The 6000-nt window shown below is 34.8% G+C and overlaps 1 protein-coding gene and 1 long non-coding RNA gene across 2 annotated transcripts in view; one reads left to right on the top strand and one right to left on the bottom strand.

Moving 5' to 3' along the window:
- LOC123309217 lies at window positions 1–572 on the bottom strand. Its single transcript, XR_006537246.1, has 2 exons — window positions 255–572; window positions 1–77 (listed from the first exon to the last, which is right to left on the bottom strand). It is a non-coding gene; the product is annotated as an uncharacterized LOC123309217 (long non-coding RNA).
- Window positions 573–591: 19 nt separating this feature from the next.
- The window catches only part of LOC123309063 (protein tramtrack, alpha isoform), a 592303-nt gene continuing 586894 nt past the window's right edge, over window positions 592–6000 (top strand). The window contains exon 1 of the mRNA XM_044891931.1: window positions 592–1136. The gene's annotated coding sequence lies outside the window, so the exon portion shown is untranslated. The remainder of the gene's footprint in view (window positions 1137–6000) is intronic.

Raw genomic sequence — 6000 nt, 5'->3', positions numbered from 1 at the left:
TTTTCAGTCTTAGGAACACTTTATTTACAATTTATTCACGCAGCAACGTTTCGAGAAAAATTCTTCTCTTCTTCAGGCTGAAATTACAAGAATGGTATGAACAAAATAGATCTAAATACCAGGACAATCCAGAAACTAAATTCAAGAACAGAGCAACAAAACAATGCAACTACAGTTTACGAACAACAATAGTGGAACAACAAAGACCAAGAACAATGACAAAAAACTATCAGAGGAAAAATCCACCAACTCACCTTATGAATAATGAATTAAAAATCGTCTGAAAAATTCAAACTCGTAAAATCATTCGAAAAAAGCAGGTTCATCTCGGGGTCTCAAATTAACGTGACGTACAGGTAGGTATGGACGCATTGATATGAATGAAACAAGAACATCGCACATACGCGGTCGGAATGCGTGCACTCGAGAAAAACTATTTATTTATTTCCTTTATCAAATTCGAATACGCAATACTGAGTGAACCAATATCAGATCTCGAGTTCACAGAATTGGGGTGTTTTCTTATAAGCAACATCTCTTTGAAACTACGCTTGAACCAATTGGTCTCCTTGGTTAGAAGAGAGCCTATTTTCCCGTTTGAAAGATATTGATCCCCCAATGAGACAATCCGGTTTGGTGTATGGGGTTGGTTGTTCGAATTGTGATGCTATTTATGTTGGACAAACGTGTCAATATTTCGGATCCAGATTGAGGCAACATCAGTTAGATTGTAAAAGACAATCTGAGGCAACCGCACTTTCCCAACATGCTAAGAATGAGGGACATCTTTTTGATTTTGAAAATGCGAAGATTCTAACCAAGGAGACCAATTGGTTCAAGCGTAGTTTCAAAGAGATGTTGCTTATAAGAAAACACCCCAATTCTGTGAACTCGAGATCTGATATTGGTTCACTCAGTATTGCGTATTCGAATTTGATAAAGGAAATAAATAAATAGTTTTTCTCGAGTGCACGCATTCCGACCGCGTATGTGCGATGTTCTTGTTTCATTCATATCAATGCGTCCATACCTACCTGTACGTCACGTTAATTTGAGACCCCGAGATGAACCTGCTTTTTTCGAATGATTTTACGAGTTTGAATTTTTCAGACGATTTTTAATTCATTATTCATAAGGTGAGTTGGTGGATTTTTCCTCTGATAGTTTTTTGTCATTGTTCTTGGTCTTTGTTGTTCCACTATTGTTGTTCGTAAACTGTAGTTGCATTGTTTTGTTGCTCTGTTCTTGAATTTAGTTTCTGGATTGTCCTGGTATTTAGATCTATTTTGTTCATACCATTCTTGTAATTTCAGCCTGAAGAAGAGAAGAATTTTTCTCGAAACGTTGCTGCGTGAATAAATTGTAAATAAAGTGTTCCTAAGACTGAAAATTGTGTTCTTCAATTATTTTGGAACGATACACCTTACATATATGAAACTATAATAGGAATTCAGGGAATTTCATCGATTCTTTCAATTAAAATTCCCGAAGTTAGAAGAGTTATTGTTTGGTCTTCGATTTTATTCTGGAATTTGTCTCCAATGGCAATTCTTTTTGTCAATCTAATATATCGATTATGAGGAAAGAAATCTGAAATTGTAGAAATGACAATACAGGGTGGTGTCACAAAATTAATGCAACAACATTTGGTCGCAGATTCTCCTCCTTTTTCAGAGTTATAGCTCTCTGAATACTGTCCCCTTTTCTTCCATTTCTTTTTACCTCAGAATTCGATCATATGAAAATCACTAAATTTGGTAGACAGGAGTTTTATGTTCGACAATTTTCAAGAATCAAACAAGCGGTTGATGTTTAGCGTTTCCAAAGACATTGTGGCCTAGTAAAAATTGTCTTAACACTAGTTTTAGGGGTGGAATTCAGGCCTTTTTGGCAAAAATAAAAAATTGGGGTCTCCTTATTTGCCTCGAAAATCTGCGACCATTTTTTTTTTGCATTCATTTCGGGAAATCCAGTACAGGGTGGGTAAAATTCGTTTTCTACTGAGGGGATCTCGAGAACTATAACAGCTAGAAGAAAACGGATGACCCATTCAAGAGCTCTTTTTCAGCGAAAAAAGAATGGTGAAAACAGTAGCCTTCTACCATCCTTCGTTTTTGAGTTATTAGCAAAAAATGAAATTTTGAAGTATTCCAAAACTTCCCATAACTTTTTTGTCTCTAAAGTTACAGATCTGAAACTTGAAACTTCATAGGCACTTTTATACGTAGAATCTACTGAAGGAAAATTTTTTCCAATTCAAAAATAACAAATTCAATAAAAATTTCCATTTAAAAAACGAGAGTTCGCCTAATGATTCGAAATGAAAAAATATTTTAAGCTCATCAGTGGATTCTACGTAAAATGTGCCTGTAGAAGGCTCAAGTTTCAGATCTTCAACTTCAAAGACAAAAAAGTTATGAAAAATCGAAAACTTCTCATTTTTTGCTAATAACTCGAAAACGAAAAATCGTAGGAGGCTACGGTTTTCACCATTCTTTGTTTCTCTGTAAAGAGCTCGGAAATGTGTCATTGGTTTTCTTCTAGCTCTTATAGTTAATAGTTCTCGAGATCCCTTCAGTAGACAACGAATTTTGCCCACCCTGTACAAAAGTACCTATACGATTTTTATCTATAATTTTTCAGGTTGACCACACAAAGTCTCTTTCACTAGCCCTGATCACTCTCGAATGATAAGAATCTGCAAACTTATCCCAACTTTTGCAAATTCCACAGTGTTCCGTGCGAGAGACCCTTGGGGTTAAAAACCCTGTTCTATTCTCGGATTGTTTTCGTTCTGGGGTCGTACATCCTTCTCGGTAATTACAGAACTCCTCCCCTCACCTTACTGTCAGACGAGATAAAGATCTGACAGTTTCTTAATGGATGAATTACCCTCCAGCATCCTACTCATCTCATAGGAGACAATTATGATGCTCAGAAAGTTTGTGAAGAATTTAAATGCATATGATGGTTTTATGTTACGTCGTTTTCGGCTGCGAACGATAAAATTTTACTACTTTCGGATATGAGAGTAGTTTTCGTTCTCGCCATTATGCTTGGCTGCAGGGAAAGAATGTTATATATGATGAATTTCAAGTGCAACATCGAGGTGCAGAAGTAATGTAACACTTCGAGAATTACTTGAATCTACATCCATCAGTGAAAGGAATCGTTAATTCGTCTGAGTTATTTGAGAACAAGCCACAATCAGAGTGAAATTTCAATGTATCGAACAAACCATTAACAATACAATAGTGAAGGATTCAAAATTAATTTTAATCGCGTTAATAAATCAATTTTAAGGTGAAATTTCGTCATTAGCATCGTGGCTTATTGAATCGATTACATCGAAGTATTGAGCAATATAATGAATGAATCAGGGATTGATATTTGAGTTATGTACAGGGTGGGCAAAATTGGTGATACCTGAACTACAACTTTTTCAACCCAACGAGATAGAGGAAAATGAATGTACCATTCTTGTCGTCTTTTTTCGAGAAACTAATAATGCCATCAACTGCATTCCTCTATCTTCTTTTGTTTTTGAGTTATAGGACAAAATTAAAATTTCAACTTTGGTCATTATCTCCGTTTCTGTTTAAGCTAGGATGTGGAAATGAAAACATTATACAGTCACTTTTCTGATAGCAATCCAGTGGCGTACTATGATTTTTTCCAACAGGTATAATTGCTGAGCTATAACATAAAGATGTATTTTTTTCTTATGAAAACAGTAGTTTTAATTGACTGAGTGCGATGTATGATATATTTCTGAAACGGTAAAAAAATGGCGATTTTTTAAGTCATTTTAAATTACTGTTTTCATAAGAAAAAACACAACTTTATGTTATAGCTCAGCAAATAAACCTGTAGGAAAAAATCATAGAACGCCACTGGATTGCTATCAAAAAGCGTCTGTATTATGTCTTCATTTCAACATCTCCTAGCACAAACAGAAACGGAGATAATGACCAAAGTTGAAATCACCCAATTTTGAATTTTGGCCTATAACTCCAAAACAAAAGAAGATAGAGGAATGCAGTTGATGGCATTATTAGTTTATCAAAAAAAGTGGACATGAATGGTACATTCATTTTTCTCTATCTCGTTGGGTTAAAATAAAAAGTTGCAGTTGAGGTATTACCAATTTTGCCACCCTGTAGGTTGTCTACTGAGGGGATCGCGAAAATTATAAGAGCTAGAAGAAAACTGTTGACACATTTCTCTTTTTCATTTCGGAGAAACAAAGAATGGTTAAAACAGAAGCCTCCTACGATTTTTCGTTTTTGAGTTATTTACAAAACATGAGATTTTGACAATTTCGAAAAGTTCTCGTAACTTTTTTGTCTTTGAAGTTACATATCTGAAACTTAAACCTTATGAGGGAGGGCCCACCAAAGTAGCGCAGCACTGACATGGCATATACATGACAAGGGCCATTGATAATTTTCAGATATCGCACATCTGAGTGAAATGTCAATTGCGTGAAATATGCGTTTGTATTGGTATATTTAAGGCAGTAGAATGATGAAGTTCTGCGCTCGATCATTGTGTTGAAAGTTTCGATAGAAACAACTTATTTCTTCATGCTCTTGAAATCTTATACCTAAGATGGAGCTCCTACCAAAGTAGCGTAGCATTGACGTGGCACATACATGACAAAGATAAACATACAAGAAAAAGATTTTCAGATTTGAACTGAGAACGACATATTTCACGCAACTGACACTTCGGTCAGTCAGATACCTGAAAATTATGTATCGCCTTTGTCATGTATGTGCAATGACAGTGCTACGCTACTTTGGTGGGCGCTCCCCCTTATAGGAATTTTTATACGTAGAATCTACAGACAAAAGATTTTTTTTCAATTCAAAAATAACAAATTCATCAAAAGTTTGCATTTAAAAAAACGAATGATTCGAAATAAAAGAATATTTTGAGCTCGTCAGTGGATTCTACGTATAAAATTGACTAAGAAGGTTCAAGATTCAGATATTTAACTTCAAGGACAAAAAAGTTATTAGAACTTTTCGAAATCGTCAAAATCTCATTTTTTGCCTGATAACTCAAGAACGAAGAATCGTAGGAGGCTACGGTTTTCACAATTCTTTGTTTCTCTTGCTTCTAGCTCTTGTAGTTCTCGAGATCCCCTCAGTAGACAACGAATTTTGCCCAGCCTGTACAATACAGGGTGGTCCAGATCGTAACCAAGAAATATTAACCACGTATTCTACATCAAAAATAAGTCCTAGTTTGTCATATAAACATTTGTCGAGAAATGTTTCCTCTCCGAGATACGGGGTGTTAAAATTATAGAAAAAAAAATGTTTTTTATCAATAACTCCCGCACTGCTTGAATTATTTTTATGAAATTTGAGAAATAGGTTTTGAGCGTCAAGGAGCACTTTTTGCATAATATCATTTCTTTTTTATTCTACCAGTGGCGTCCGTACTGCAGCGAGACTGAATATTTTCAGATAAAAAAATGATACGCCACTGGTTTTCCGACAATAAAAATTACTATTAAAAAAAACACATTCTCACGCATGAAGAAATCACCAAAATTTGATATGGTAGGTACATAATAATAATAATTTATTTTTGCTATATCAAATTTTGGCGATATCCTCATGCATGAGAATGTGTTTTATTTTTTTAACCGGAAGCGGTGTCTCGTACAGCAAAAAGTCAGGAGAACGAATTTACTCCAAATTAAATAAGGATTAAATAGTAATTTTTATTGTGGGAAAAACCAGTGGCGTATCATTTTTTATCTGAAAATATTCAGTCTCCCTGCAGTACGGACGCCACTGGTAGAATAAAAAAGAAATGATATTATGCAAAAAGTGCTCCTTGACGCTCAAAACCTATGTCTCAAATATCACAAAAATATTTCAAGCAATGTGAAAGTTATTAATGAAAAACATTTTTTTTTAAATAATTTTAACACCCCGTATCTCGGAGAGGAAACATTTCTCGACATATGTTTATAGGACAAAC

Source organism: Coccinella septempunctata, chromosome 1 (assembly GCF_907165205.1).
Source record: "Coccinella septempunctata chromosome 1, icCocSept1.1, whole genome shotgun sequence".
Taxonomy (NCBI): Eukaryota; Metazoa; Arthropoda; class Insecta; order Coleoptera; family Coccinellidae; genus Coccinella; species Coccinella septempunctata.
Note: the sequence above shows the minus strand (reverse complement) of the source record. Positions and strands in the feature narration are given on the sequence as shown.